The following is a 16,279-nucleotide window of genomic DNA, read 5'->3' on the forward strand; positions in this document are numbered from 1 at the left end:
GCCCATCGTACTCGATGGTATCCACCTATGTTTGTTTCTATCTAAAGGGTGTATAAATCTAAAGCTTAATTACTAAGGGAATGCATGCAAATGAAAGAAAAAGAAACACGGGGAAAATAAGGTTTATAAATAATTGTGCTCGCTTAGGCCCCGCGACCTAATGCCTACGTATCCTTTTCAGGAATCAGAGCGCCGTAGTTCGGCTCTTTATTTTTTGTTTGTTTTTGTGTTTTTTAGTTGAACAGTTACATTCACACTCCGCTGCTCGACCTCTGGAGTCTTAAGCTGGGAATGGAGCGGAAATAACGTGTCCGATTAGGAGAAAGAATGCCCTGAAGGCAAGAGAAAGAATGCCTCGGAGGCAAGAAAGAGAAGAGAGAAAGTTGGTTTGTGTTTTTTATGTAACTTCATGATGAACAAAACCCAATACAAGGCTTCGCACCACTTCATTACTTTGTTTAGGTCTGAGCCTTTATTAAGTGTTTTATGTGTTTTTGGTTGGGTGTCTTTTAAGGGAAATTAATTTGTGACTTGAATCATGCCATAAAAAAAGAGTTTTTTGAATATTTAGAGAATGCACATTGAGGCCTACGCCACAATCGTTTCTCTAAATAAAATACAGTCTTTGAATAATTAGAGAATGCACATCGAGGCCTACGCCACAATCGTTTCTCTAAATAACGGTTAAGAAATACACCGAGGCCTACGCCTCAATCATTTCTCTTCCGCTAAGTGGGAAAGAACATACATCGAGGCCTACGCCCCAATCATTTCTTTCACACTAAAAAAAAGCATTAGCATGATTCGCGTCGTCCTTTATTAATGTTTTAAAGTCGAAAAGAAAAAGGGAGGAAAACTAGCCTAAGATGATCAACTAGCCTAATGTCATGATGGGAACTTCTAAGTTTTAATGTTGTCATGGTTTCTACCTAAGGGTTAGGAGCAAAAAGCGGCATGAAAATATAAGCATAAGCGGAGATCGAAATTACAAGTAAAAATACAAGTAAATAACGATACAAAAATTAGTGTAAAATGGCTAACATAAACACTTGAAAATATGGTACAAGACATGAAAGTGAACGATGCAAAATGGTACAAAAACTCGAATTTGAAGGACTATTATTTTGTTGATTTTTTATGACAAAGTACATGATTTTAATCAAGCAAAAAGAAATAAAATAAAAGCCTAAACTAATATTTTTTATGACTATTTTTATATGCCCAAAATTGTATTAAAGTCTCAAAATTTATAGGAAAATATTAGCATTTAATCACCTAAAAGAAATGGCAAAAACTAATTAAAACTAAAATTAAAAAATAAATGAACAGGGGGGGTGAGAGCTGAACTCATGGGTGTGAAAAGTAGTGCAGGCGCTGGGCCCAAAAGTTTGGTTTTTTGTTCAGATTTTGCTTAGTGTCAAAAACGATGCACTGGGCCACAGGGGGTGAGAAAAGCAATTTCGTTGGCCCGATATAGTTTTAGATTCCAGATTTGTCCAGATTATCATAACTTTTTAATCAACAATTAATGACATTAAATCAGAGACTTAATTTCTGTTAACATTTTCCATTAACTTAATTAATTCATTCTGCTAATTAATAATAGAAAACAAATTGAAATGAAAAAGAAAAATAAATTGAAATGAAAAAGAAAAAGGGATTAGGGTTAGAAATACTTGTGCCGTATCAGCTCCCAAACGCTCTTCTCCCTCTCAAGCAAAACGGCGGCAGACTCCACTTCGCGGCTTCTCCGATCTCGACGACGCCACGCGCCACCGTGTATCAAGAACAGGTCAACTCCGTCCCTCACCCTATCCCGTCTCCTAATCTCTCATCTCCATCTCAGTCACTCTCATCAATCTCTCCGATTTTTGACCTGCTTTCTTTTTGCGATGCGATTGCTGTTATTGTTGGTGCGACGGCGAAGAGAGGTGCGATGAAGGTGAAGAACGGATGAAGGTGACGATGATGATTGAAGGTGACGATGATGTCGAGCTGCGATCGTTGAACGTTGCTGAAGGTGTAGACGAGTGATGTTGAAGTCGCAAAGAATTGAAGGTGCGGGTGATTCTTCTCAAAACCGGCGAGTTTCGCTTTTGCTTCTTCCTCTAAATCTTCATTTCTGAGTTGCGATCTCGCGTGCGTGATGCATATTTTCTTTTGAAGGTTTTCTCATTTCTTGTTCTTCTGCAGGTTGCAGATTTGAACGAAGATTGCATTTCTGAGTTTTTGTGTGATGATTTTGCAAGTAAATTTGATGAAGACTTGGAGATTGTAATGAAGACGATTGAAAGATTGATGATGATGGTTGAAGCGGTGTTGAACGGTTCTGAGGGTGATTGATGAAGGTGAATCGTGGAGGATGATGAATGGGAGGGAAGTGATGAAGTGAATTGATGAAGAAAGTGAAGAAAGGTGGTTCTGTGTGTGGAAGAAAGTTTCAGAGATTGGCGATGAGTGAAGGATTGGTGAAGTTGATGAAAAATGGTGGAGCTTCAATTATGGAGGAAGTGAAGATGGTTTTGAAGATGATGAATGAAGGGTGGAGTGAAGATACAGAGGTTCAGGGGAAGAAAAGTGATTGGTTGAAGGTTATGGAAGGGTTTTTGAAGATGGTGAATGAAGGGTGACCTGATTATGAAGAAGAAGCTCCAGTTATATAGAGGTTGATTCTCAAGGTTAGTTTTTGAACTTTGAATTTCTGTTAGAGAATTGTAGAAGTTGTTATGATTGTTGGCTGAATGTTAGGTGGTTATAACTTTTAGATTCGGTTAGGGATTAGTTATGATGGTTTGTGATTCCGTTCTGGTAGTTATAAAATTCTGTTAGGACTGTTAGTTGGTTAGGGATAGTTAGAAGAATTAGTTACAAAACTGTTTTAGGTGGTTATAAAATGGTTGAAAGGTGGTCAGAGGTTTGTTAAATTCTGTTATCAGTTAGCTGTGAGGGAAGTTAGAAGTTATGGGAAGTTATGAATATACTAGGTTGTTAGAAGTATGGTTACGTTAGTTGGAGATTTAATAAAACTGTTAGGAGGTTTGAGAGTTGGTTAGGAGTTAGGGAATCCTGTTAGAGTTGAAGTGTGTGTGTATTGGATTGGAACTGTATTGGTTTTGAATATGATTGTGTGCAGGCTGTAGTAAATTAGTTTATGCAGATTCTGGAGCCTTTCGCATTATGACGAACAATGGTGTCAGTTAACTCTTTGTTGTTCTTTTTTGACAGTGTGAATGATGCAGCTTGGACTGAGGGTGCGGTCTGCAGATTTGGCAACGACGCGTTTCGACCACAACGGATGTGTGTGCACAGTTTGGCTCCTGTTAATTTAAATCGCTGCTGCTGTTCTTTTATCTTTTTGTATGCAGGATGTAATGTAGGTCTCCTATGCTTATGTCAAAATGCCAAGATGACTTTGTAACTAAAAGAAATGATGTGGATGATACTGATCTGACATGGTAGTTTCTAGAAATAGACTTAGGAAATTTGTTTAAGTCTTGATAATGATATTTGTAACAAACTTGGATTCTTGACCATGTAATAGTGAATGGAGCTTGGATATAATGTCCCTTTCTCGAAATGATTTTGACGAGTTTTGAATTGTATTTTAACGAAACTTCAAATAAGTGTATAATTAGACATTCGAGAATGGGCACTTGATCTTTGGTGTTGATGAACATTTGAAACTGTGTTAACTCTCTATAACTTTAAATGAGCAATGATGGGAGATTTTTGGAATTGAAGGATGTTGACTCGAATGATATTACTTATACCATGAATTATGATAAACTCCGCTTTTGTATCCGGAAATCTTGAGCAATTCAATACCTTAGCCAACAAAACTTGCACATTGAGAACTCATGGTTATAAGTGGTGACTTGACATGAATAATTCACCATGATTAAATTTCCTAAATTCACTTGTATAAAAATGACAAGCAAATGCCTTTCGATCATGATGAACCCTTAATTAATATTTCATACATAGATCCTTTGAATCCAAGATGGTTTAATGTATGTATGATATGTTGATGACCTAATAGAATGCATAGAATGCAAAGCTTAAGCCAGTTAGAAATAATATTAGGTGGGCAAATTTTAGGGTGCAACAGCTGCCCCTATTTAATCGTCTTTAACCTGAAGGAGAGATTGGCGCTAGCCTTTCGATCCTTCAAGGTGGAAGAAGATTAAATATCAAAAGAACCTGAAAATTTGCCTGATGAGAGATAGGATCCACTGGGGAAGGAGGTGTCAACTCCATTGAGGAAAGATGTATCAACTCAGGTTTGAACAAAGTAACTCTGGGTTAGGAATGAAATACATATCAACTCTGGGTTGAAAAAATAAAAGTGGGTCAACTCTGGGTTGAAGAATAAAGGGAAGTTAACTCGGGGTTGAATAAGAGGTAGATGTCAATTCTGGGAGAACGGAAAAGGAAATTAGTATTAATGGGACAAGATATAGGCATCAACTCTGAGAACATCAACTCTGGGTTGAGATAGGGTAATTCAACTCTTGGTCGAACGAGGAATTGGATAAGGACTATGGATGGAAAGAGGAAAGATGAACAATTAGAAATAACCGTCAACTCTGGGTTGAGTGGGAAAGACAAGAGATAACCGTCAACTCTGGGTTGAGCGGGAAAGATAAAAGATAACCGTCAACTCTGGGTTGAGCGGGAAAGACAAAAGATAACTGTCAACTCTGGGTTGAGTGGGAAGAAGGCAAGAGATAACCGTCAACTCTGGGTTGAGTGGGAAAGACAAGAGATAACTGTCAACTCTGGGTTGAGCGGGAAAGACAAAAGATAACCGTCAACTCTGGGTTGAGTGGGAAAAAGGCAAGAGATAACCGTCAACTCTGGGTTGAGTAGGAAAAAGAGAAAATATGGCCGTCAACTCTGGGTTGAGTGGCGAAAGACAAGCAAAGAAGTCAATTCTGGATTGAACAAAAGATGACCGTCAACTCTGGGTTGAGTGGGGAAAGAAGAAAGACATAACCGTCAACTCTGGGTTGAGTGGCGAAAGACAAGCAAAGAAGTCAATTCTGGATTGAACAAAAGATGACCGTCAACTCTGGGTTGAGTGGGGAAAGGATAAGGATCAACTCTGGGTTGAAATAAGGATAACCGTCAACTCTGGGTTGAGTGGGAAAAAGGATAAAGGATAACCGTCAATTCTGAGTCGAGAAAGAAAGAAAGAATAAAAGATAACCGTCAACTCTGGGTTGAGTGGGAAGTACAAACGATAATCGTCAACTCTGGGTTGAGAGAAAAACAAAAGATGACCGTCGACTCTGGGTCGAGCAAAAACAAAAGATGACCGTCAACTCTGGGTTGAGTGGGAAGAAGAAATCAATAAGACATAACCGTAAACTCTGGGTTGAGTGGGAAAAGATGATTAACTCGGGGTTAAAAGATGAAAGGAAAATCAACTCTAGGTTGAACATAAAAACACCAACTCTGGGTTGAAGAAAGATGAACATGATTGAATATGGGAGATGACACCACAATGGTAACTCTGAGTGACCCAGTGGAAATATCAATTGAATGCTTTGTAGGGACCTCATCTGATGAGCAACTTGGCTTATGCTTCATATGCAAATGTTTGATTTTGATTGTGCACTTCTAGAGATGCAATGCAATGAATTCTATATGCAGTGTACTGATTGATCAGGGTTTCTGCTTTGTATAGAATGGATCAGGTGGAGTTCTCAACTCTGCTTGAGAATCGAGGTAGGGTGGATGCCCCTGCTTTATTGATGATCGGATCATGCGGGTGAAATGATAATGAAAATGCAATGATATGCATGATGATTGTATGATTATGAATGAAATGATGGTTTCCGGGATATGGATAATGGAGGAACTGCCTTTGTGAAAAGGTCATAGCTTGAAGGATAGCCCTTGTGAAGGTGAGGTGTTTGGCTTGACTCCTCGACACTTGTCTTGATATCTGGCACTTGATTGGAGATGTGGAAATGAATTGTTACTAGCTTGCCCCAGCTTGTAGGATCTCTTGAGATAGAATTCTGATAATGCTTGAATCCTGGAGATTGTAATGGTCTGCCCCAGTGTTGATTAAGGAATGAATGCCCCAGATTGAAAGGGATTGTTCCACCGGATGGACTCTTCAGAGATTTGCTCAATGGGTGACCAACCTTTGCCCTTGTAAGATTACTCGATGGGATTTCAATGTTGAACTTTCCTTGGTATCAAGTACTTACTTTCAAGTTTAGAGACAATTCTGTTTTGAAAAGGATAATGAGAATGCAATGCACATGTTAATCTCAAAGAAAAGTTTTATTTGTCAAAATGTTGTATTGATACTAACACAAGTGACAAGCAACGTTAGGAGTCAGTTTTGACATGATTTTAAAAGTTTGTATGCTTTCGGAACGAACCCTGCTTCAATTAGGACTTTTGAGGGTTGTAACGTGGTCGGGTTCACGGTTTAAGAAACAAAGGATAAAGGCTCAAATTCTACTTAACCCACCCCTCTTCGTGATGTTCTCCAGTCCTACGTTCAGTTAGTTTGCCACGAGTGTTCACCTTTCAGGAAGGATTGTAATGGATGAGGATCCTTTGCAACTTTGATGGAGGTGGCAGCCACCCTTTGGTGCTTTCGTTGATGTTCATAACAACTTGTCCCTTGGAGGATTTTTCTTTTGCTTTTGCCTTTTGCTTTCCCTAACTTTTGCCTGGACAAGAAGTTTCTCTTGATATTGGTGTTCGTTGTCCAGCGGGATATGCCCTAATTTTTGCCTAAGTCATTTGCTTCAAAGCTTTTCTTTCTTTTCGACTTAGCGGGCTATTGTTTCTTTCTTTTTTCTTTTGATCATGATTCATAACTTTCTTTTTTCATTCTTTTTGTCTCGTTCGGGAACAAGTTGTATGACTTTGATGACTGACTTGTTGAAAAAGTTGTGACTGCCTTTTTCTCAATGAATGAGAGACATCCATTGTGGATTGTGCTCTTTTTCTTTGTTGTGAGAGATAGAATATGATTGATCCTCTGATGGAATATCTGAAAGTTGAGCGCTCGGTCGCACTAACTGAAGACTACCCTGCCCCTGGTTAAAATTGAGGGTTTTGTATTTTTTGAAAAGAAACTACTACTTCTTAGGCTCAAAGGGGTTGACGAAGGTTTCACTCCCTTATAACTCCGGTGTTTAGGAATTGAAACAATGCCTGTACATCCTCAGCAGGATCTTGTTACAAAAGCATACAATTAGTAGTTCATGTGTTTTTGATTTTTTCATCATTCTCCTTTTTTAGTTGCTTAAGACAAATGAGTGAAGTATCAATGAACATAATGACAAAGATGAAATGATTTGAGAAAAACATGTATATTGCATTATTTTTATTTGTTCAAACAGAATGAATTTCTTACAATGAGAAGTACTTGATAACAACAAAAGTGATACAATTGGAAGCACATGAGAAATCTATACAATGACAAACTTGGTTTTATTTGGATGCAAATGAAATGTTCTCTGACAAACATAAAGTCTTCAGGCTCCATTGGCGGGAGGTGCCCCCTTTAGGGGGCATGGAGTTTTCTGATGGTAGCTTGATCTTATTTGTAATTCCCCATGATTCTTCTTCTGTGAGCTCTTGTCAAATATCGGTGTGGAGGAATCGTCTTGACTGATCTGATGGAGAGGAAGAGTAGTAAGAGTCTTGGTGGCCATGGATGCAAAATGCATGAATGCAAAAATGTTAATGGAGATGCAAATGTATCATAAATCAGGATCAAGGATCAAGGCCTCTTGGATAACAGCTTCCCATGGTCAATAAAATATGGTCGAACCCTCCAGATTCAGAGGTTCGACGTTGCTTTCTGGATAAATAGCTTGTACATAAGTCAAAGATGGTCGAACCCTCCAGATTCAGAGGTTCGACGTTGATTTTGATAGATAACTGATGTAGAACTTCTGTATAAGTCAAATGTTCCAGGATCAAAGGTTCGACGTCTTTTTAGATACCAAGAGAACCAATAGTCACCAACAGAATAAAACCGAGTCACCAACGGTACCTGTCATGTATATCCCTCCCCACTCACGGGTGTAGTCTAGGTCAGGGTAGGTCAAAATGGCAACCAGCGTTATCAGTTCTCCTGAGATACCACCATTGTTGCATCTACATGCCAACGATGATACCCCATTTGAACCTCGACTGGGCGTGGGTCTCATGATCGCACTAGACAAGACCTGACATCTCATCGGCGTCATGACTATCCACTCTATCCTAGGTATCCTGTGTGTCTCTCTGGCCTGGGTATTGGGCCTTTTACCTCAAATCAGAAACATCCCATCCCAACAGAAAGCAGAACAATAATCCACATTATAGGAAAATAAAAATGCGAAGCATAAAGAAAATAAAGCAATAAGCAATAAAGAAATAAAGTAATAAAGTAATAAATTAATAAGGCAATAAAGCAATAAAGCAATAAAGCAATAAAACAATAAATAAACACCCAAAGAAAAGAAAACAAACGTAAGCTAGGATCGACTTGCTAAGAATGGACCAGCACAGGTCTATCACATCCCCAGTGGAGTCGCCAGCTGTCGCACGCTCGCGAAAATGAACAGAGTCTCCACCAATATATTTATCCCAAAGAGGGAAAGGAATATCAGGAAACCTAAGGTGAAGGAACAGGGTCTTGCGACCAGAGATAGGGTACGGGAGTCGGTTACGCAAGGGGAAGGTGCTAGCACCCCTCACGCCCATCGTACTCGATGGTATCCACCTATGTTTGTTTCTATCTAAAGGGTGTATAAATCTAAAGCTTAATTACTAAGGGAATGCATGCAAATGAAAGAAAAAGAAACACGGGGAAAATAAGGTTTATAAATAATTGTGCTCGCTTAGGCCCCGCGACCTAATGCCTACGTATCCTTTTCAGGAATCAGAGCGCCGTAGTTCGGCTCTTTATTTTTTGTTTGTTTTTGTGTTTTTTAGTTGAACAGTTACATTCACACTCCGCTGCTCGACCTCTGGAGTCTTAAGCTGGGAATGGAGCGGAAATAACGTGTCCGATTAGGAGAAAGAATGCCCTGAAGGCAAGAGAAAGAATGCCTCGGAGGCAAGAAAGAGAAGAGAGAAAGTTGGTCTGTGTTTTTTATGTAACTTCATGATGAACAAAACCCAATACAAGGCTTCGCACCACTTCATTACTTTGTTTAGGTCTGAGCCTTTATTAAGTGTTTTATGTGTTTTTGGTTGGGTGTCTTTTAAGGGAAATTAATTTGTGACTTGAATCATGCCATAAAAAAAGAGTTTTTTGAATATTTAGAGAATGCACATTGAGGCCTACGCCACAATCGTTTCTCTAGATAAAATACAGTCTTTGAATAATTAGAGAATGCACATCGAGGCCTACGCCACAATCGTTTCTCTAAATAACGGTTAAGAAATACACCGAGGCCTACGCCTCAATCATTTCTCTTCCGCTAAGTGGGAAAGAACATACATCGAGGCCTACGCCCCAATCATTTCTTTCACACTAAAAAAAAGCATTAGCATGATTCGCGTCGTCCTTTATTAATGTTTTAAAGTCGAAAAGAAAAAGGGAGGAAAACTAGCCTAAGATGATCAACTAGCCTAATGTCATGATGGGAACTTCTAAGTTTTAATGTTGTCATGGTTTCTACCTAAGGGTTAGGAGCAAAAAGCGGCATGAAAATATAAGCATAAGCGGAGATCTAAATTACAAGTAAAAATACAAGTAAATAACGATACAAAAATTAGTGTAAAATGGCTAACATAAACACTTGAAAATATGGTACAAGACATGAAAGTGAACGATGCAAAATGGTACAAAAACTCGAATTTGAAGGACTATTATTTTGTTGATTTTTTATGACAAAGTACATGATTTTAATCAAGCAAAAAGAAATAAAATAAAAGCCTAAACTAATATTTTTTATGACTATTTTTATATGCCCAAAATTGTATTAAAGTCTCAAAATTTATAGGAAAATATTAGCATTTAATCACCTAAAAGAAATGGCAAAAACTAATTAAAACTAAAATTAAAAAATAAATGAACAGGGGGGGTGAGAGCTGAACTCATGGGTGTGAAAAGTAGTGCAGGCGCTGGGCCCAAAAGTTTGGTTTTTTGTTCAGATTTTGCTTAGTGTCAAAAACGATGCACTGGGCCACAGGGGGTGAGAAAAGCAATTTCGTTGGCCCGATATAGTTTTAGATTCCAGATTTGTCCAGATTATCATAACTTTTTAATCAACAATTAATGACATTAAATCAGAGACTTAATTTCTGTTAACATTTTCCATTAACTTAATTAATTCATTCTGCTAATTAATAATAGAAAACAAATTGAAATGAAAAAGAAAAATAAATTGAAATGAAAAAGAAAAAGGGATTAGGGTTAGAAATACTTGTGCCGTATCAGCTCCCAAACGCTCTTCTCCCTCTCAAGCAAAACGGCGGCAGACTCCACTTCGCGGCTTCTCCGATCTCGACGACGCCACGCGCCACCGTGTATCAAGAACAGGTCAACTCCGTCCCTCACCCTATCCCGTCTCCTAATCTCTCATCTCCATCTCAGTCACTCTCATCAATCTCTCCGATTTTTGACCTGCTTTCTTTTTGCGATGCGATTGCTGTTATTGTTGGTGCGACGGCGAAGAGAGGTGCGATGAAGGTGAAGAACGGATGAAGGTGACGATGATGATTGAAGGTGACGATGATGTCGAGCTGCGATCGTTGAACGTTGCTGAAGGTGTAGACGAGTGATGTTGAAGTCGCAAAGAATTGAAGGTGCGGGTGATTCTTCTCAAAACCGGCGAGTTTCGCTTTTGCTTCTTCCTCTAAATCTTCATTTCTGAGTTGCGATCTCGCGTGCGTGATGCATATTTTCTTTTGAAGGTTTTCTCATTTCTTGTTCTTCTGCAGGTTGCAGATTTGAACGAAGATTGCATTTCTGAGTTTTTGTGTGATGATTTTGCAAGTAAATTTGATGAAGACTTGGAGATTGTAATGAAGACGATTGAAAGATTGATGATGATGGTTGAAGCGGTGTTGAACGGTTCTGAGGGTGATTGATGAAGGTGAATCGTGGAGGATGATGAATGGGAGGGAAGTGATGAAGTGAATTGATGAAGAAAGTGAAGAAAGGTGGTTCTGTGTGTGGAAGAAAGTTTCAGAGATTGGCGATGAGTGAAGGATTGGTGAAGTTGATGAAAAATGGTGGAGCTTCAATTATGGAGGAAGTGAAGATGGTTTTGAAGATGATGAATGAAGGGTGGAGTGAAGATACAGAGGTTCAGGGGAAGAAAAGTGATTGGTTGAAGGTTATGGAAGGGTTTTTGAAGATGGTGAATGAAGGGTGACCTGATTATGAAGAAGAAGCTCCAGTTATATAGAGGTTGATTCTCAAGGTTAGTTTTTGAACTTTGAATTTCTGTTAGAGAATTGTAGAAGTTGTTATGATTGTTGGCTGAATGTTAGGTGGTTATAACTTTTAGATTCGGTTAGGGATTAGTTATGATGGTTTGTGATTCCGTTCTGGTAGTTATAAAATTCTGTTAGGACTGTTAGTTGGTTAGGGATAGTTAGAAGAATTAGTTACAAAACTGTTTTAGGTGGTTATAAAATGGTTGAAAGGTGGTCAGAGGTTTGTTAAATTCTGTTATCAGTTAGCTGTGAGGGAAGTTAGAAGTTATGGGAAGTTATGAATATACTAGGTTGTTAGAAGTATGGTTACGTTAGTTGGAGATTTAATAAAACTGTTAGGAGGTTTGAGAGTTGGTTAGGAGTTAGGGAATCCTGTTAGAGTTGAAGTGTGTGTGTATTGGATTGGAACTGTATTGGTTTTGAATATGATTGTGTGCAGGCTGTAGTAAATTAGTTTATGCAGATTCTGGAGCCTTTCGCATTATGACGAACAATGGTGTCAGTTAACTCTTTGTTGTTCTTTTTTGACAGTGTGAATGATGCAGCTTGGACTGAGGGTGCGGTCTGCAGATTTGGCAACGACGCGTTTCGACCACAACGGATGTGTGTGCACAGTTTGGCTCCTGTTAATTTAAATCGCTGCTGCTGTTCTTTTATCTTTTTGTATGCAGGATGTAATGTAGGTCTCCTATGCTTATGTCAAAATGCCAAGATGACTTTGTAACTAAAAGAAATGATGTGGATGATACTGATCTGACATGGTAGTTTCTAGAAATAGACTTAGGAAATTTGTTTAAGTCTTGATAATGATATTTGTAACAAACTTGGATTCTTGACCATGTAATAGTGAATGGAGCTTGGATATAATGTCCCTTTCTCGAAATGATTTTGACGAGTTTTGAATTGTATTTTAACGAAACTTCAAATAAGTGTATAATTAGACATTCGAGAATGGGCACTTGATCTTTGGTGTTGATGAACATTTGAAACTGTGTTAACTCTCTATAACTTTAAATGAGCAATGATGGGAGATTTTTGGAATTGAAGGATGTTGACTCGAATGATATTACTTATACCATGAATTATGATAAACTCCGCTTTTGTATCCGGAAATCTTGAGCAATTCAATACCTTAGCCAACAAAACTTGCACATTGAGAACTCATGGTTATAAGTGGTGACTTGACATGAATAATTCACCATGATTAAATTTCCTAAATTCACTTGTATAAAAATGACAAGCAAATGCCTTTCGATCATGATGAACCCTTAATTAATATTTCATACATAGATCCTTTGAATCCAAGATGGTTTAATGTATGTATGATATGTTGATGACCTAATAGAATGCATAGAATGCAAAGCTTAAGCCAGTTAGAAATAATATTAGGTGGGCAAATTTTAGGGTGCAACACTGAGGACTTCATTTGGTTGTAACTTGGCCTGGGTTCCAAACAAGTGATATTATATGTACACGGCCATTGAAACAAAAAGGGCGAATGATCATGGAAAGCATTATTTATGTACAACACTAATAATATTTTACCCTTTTGTTTTTTCACCATACAATGCATTCTTTCCTTTTCTTTAGACCATTAACACATTTTTTTTTCTTTTCCTTTATCATTTGCTCATTCTTTCTCAAAAAAAAATTTTTCATTGATTTTCCTTTTTCAAAGAATGCATTGCACCACCATTTTCTTTCTTTTCTTTCTCTTTAAGAAACATCTCTCCCCAACTTTAAACATTTACATCTATAAAGACATCAATGCTTTCCATTCAAGGTTCAAGTACTATTGGGTTAAGTGTTTACCAAAGAAATTGTCAAGCGAATCACTTCTCTTTATCAAAATTCATTGTGTTTTCCTTTGAGTCACTTGACAAAACAAAAATTTAGGCTCAAAATTGGTTACAAAAGATCACACACTCACGGGTAGCCTTGTTTAAGGTGGTTTTTCTCATACTACTCAAAAAAAATTGCCTCGATCCCTTCTAAGCTCTAATGTCTCATACAAAGCAAGATTAAACATGAATCATTTGAGTTAACATCAATCACTAGAACACTCTTATTTTTGTACACAATGGAAGTCCACTCACTTATCTAGTTTTGTCCTAATTTTGATTCAAACACAAACAAAATTTCTAAAATGCAATGTGACAAAAACTTTGTGTAAAGCCCTTAGTTCATAGTCACCTTATAATCTACAAAGCAACAAAATACTTACCTTGGTATGAACATCATCAAGAATCTCATCATCACCATCCAAAGTATTTGATGTTGACACACCTTATCACTTTTTCTTCTTTCGAGCATCACTTCTATTCCAAGACAAACACAAAAAAAATTATATACACCTTAACATATAATATATGTACACTATTCTACTACTAAAACACAATATTATAACAACAAGGGCATAACTTGCCCACACAAGCACACATTACTTAAACAAAATACTTAATCAACAAAGGCATAAGTTGCCTACAAAATATGTTCGGGTGGCACCCACGGCCACCAAAGTACAACAAACCTCATCCTCATATGGATGGCACAAAAGTAGTTACTAACAAAAACAATAGGAAATTATGCTACTAGTTCAACAACATAAAAGTAAATAACAATAATACAAAAGTAAACACTGAATATCTTCAATCTTCCTCATCGTCCTGCTCCACACCATCTCCTTCCTCTTCTTCCTCTTCACCATCCCCCTCTCTAAAAAATGGCCTCTCCGCAGGCCATGCACAATGAGCCTCATAATCCTCATTAGTAGGAAAAGAGGGAACATCCGCCGGGTTGACTTGGTGGCGATAGAGCTTGCACAGAGAATCATGAATCATCGCCTGCGATCTTCTGTTGGCATCAAAATACGCCCAATTGTACCTGCAAGCTAATTCTTCATTATACCTACCACCAGCAGGAGGAGCCATGTTCTGTGGCTGAGGATGCTGCTGGACACCTAGCTTGGGAGAGCAATGCCTATGCACATACCCGGTGTCCACAACACTAGTGGATTTCATACTTGCAACATTAGGAAACTCCACACCTGCTTTCCTACATAGTCCCATAATCAAACTTGGAAAACCAAGCTGAGCAGAAGGCTTTGTCCCTGACTTGGTACCACTTGAAGCCACAATCCTAATCTCCTCAGAAATGATTTGAGCCACATCCACCTCTCCACCTGTCATAATCCAAAACAAAAGACAAGACATGTCAATGGTTAGGTCAGATGTGTGGCTCCTCGGCATGACATTGTTCAGGAGGAAGACTGTGTACAACTGTGCCATTTGAGTCATATTCTTCCTGTCCATCTTCTGAATATAACCGGAAGGGTTAAGAGTGAACCCTCGGCGCTCAAAGGATAACAGATCAGCAATCTCCTGCATATCCCAAGTCTTTGCAGCCTTTTTCCTTGCATACTCACACTTCTCACCTGCAGCACGAGGAGACGGTCTTCCCAAAAAAGTGTTAATTGCATCCCTTGAAAAAGAAATGCCCCTACCTCTCACATAGGACGTGTAAGTGTACACCCTTCCCTCAATCGGAATCGCATTGGCATAAAACTCACGCACGAGGTCCGCATTGATTTGAGTATCTGGAGAGATCAGAGCTTCCCAATGGAGTTCCGCAATATTATCCAGAAACTGATAAAAGTTACCTCTATGTGGGAGGTCAAACACCTTTTCTGGCCAAATCTTCCGACCAACCAATTTCTCAAACCTTGCCTGCTGCTCTGGACCTAGAAACCTATGTGAATCGAAGGGTGGTTGCGGAGCAGCTCCTGAGCTTGAACCGGTCAATTGCCTAGCTCGCTTTCCCCGATCACTTCTTGACGACATCTACAAAAAACAACACAACATCGAACAAACATCGTCAAAAGCAACATTTATAGCATATTACATGTCCATTGGTAGTGTTAAACCAGGCCCTAAACCATTGCATCAAACACAGATAACAGAACTGAGATTCTGCACTCAGCAGGGTCCGCTCAGCGGAGGGGGTCCGCTCAGCGGACCTGCGCAGAAAATCAAAAATTCTGCAGAACAGAGGTCTGCGCCAGGAACAACCATGGGGTTTCAAACCCCTTTCAAGCACAAGGAAGCAAGCACATAAGCAATGGAAAATAAGAATATTAACATCCAATTCAAGGAACCCTAACATTTACAATTTAATCTAACCTAAATCTAAAACCTAAACAGAATTTCTTACTAAAATCAAACCTAATACACAATCTATTCTTAATTCTACTACTAAATCACACTGATTCCTAAAAGAAACATATCTATGCAACCCTAATATACTTTAAACAGAAAATTGCAACATTAAACACCACATACCTTGTCTGGAACTGAAGAGAACAAGATACAACAGTTGATAGAAAAGAAATTGAGACTTGAAGGTTTGAAAATGGTGGAGATAGAGAAGAGAGCAAGTGGAGGCAAGTGAGTTTCACAATTGTGGTGAGTTAGGGTTCTGAACCCGCTCAGCCACAGACTTCTTTCTTAAGTGGGCCTTTGAACTGGTTTGGTCCATTGGGCCTCTTTTTTTTCTTTCTGGTTTTTAGCAGGTCCGCTCAGCGGAGGGGGGTCCGCTGAGCGGATGACAGAAAACAGCATTTTTCTGGTTTTTTCTCAGTCTGTTCCACTCGATTCTTTCTCCACCGACTTTTCAAATGTCCCAAAACACATAAAACAGAGAATACTTACAATGTTGGGGTGCCTCCCAACTAGCGCTTTGTTTAACGTCGGTTAGCTCGACGGTCCGAGGCGGCTTTACGGATCAAAAATCGGAACGGATTCCGAATTTCGATCGACTTCACCACCAAGATACGGCTTGAGTCTTTGGCCATTCACGGTCCAACTTT

The sequence above is a fragment of the Vicia villosa genome, linkage group LG6 (assembly GCF_029867415.1).
Source record: "Vicia villosa cultivar HV-30 ecotype Madison, WI linkage group LG6, Vvil1.0, whole genome shotgun sequence".
NCBI lineage: Eukaryota > Viridiplantae > Streptophyta > Magnoliopsida > Fabales > Fabaceae > Vicia > Vicia villosa.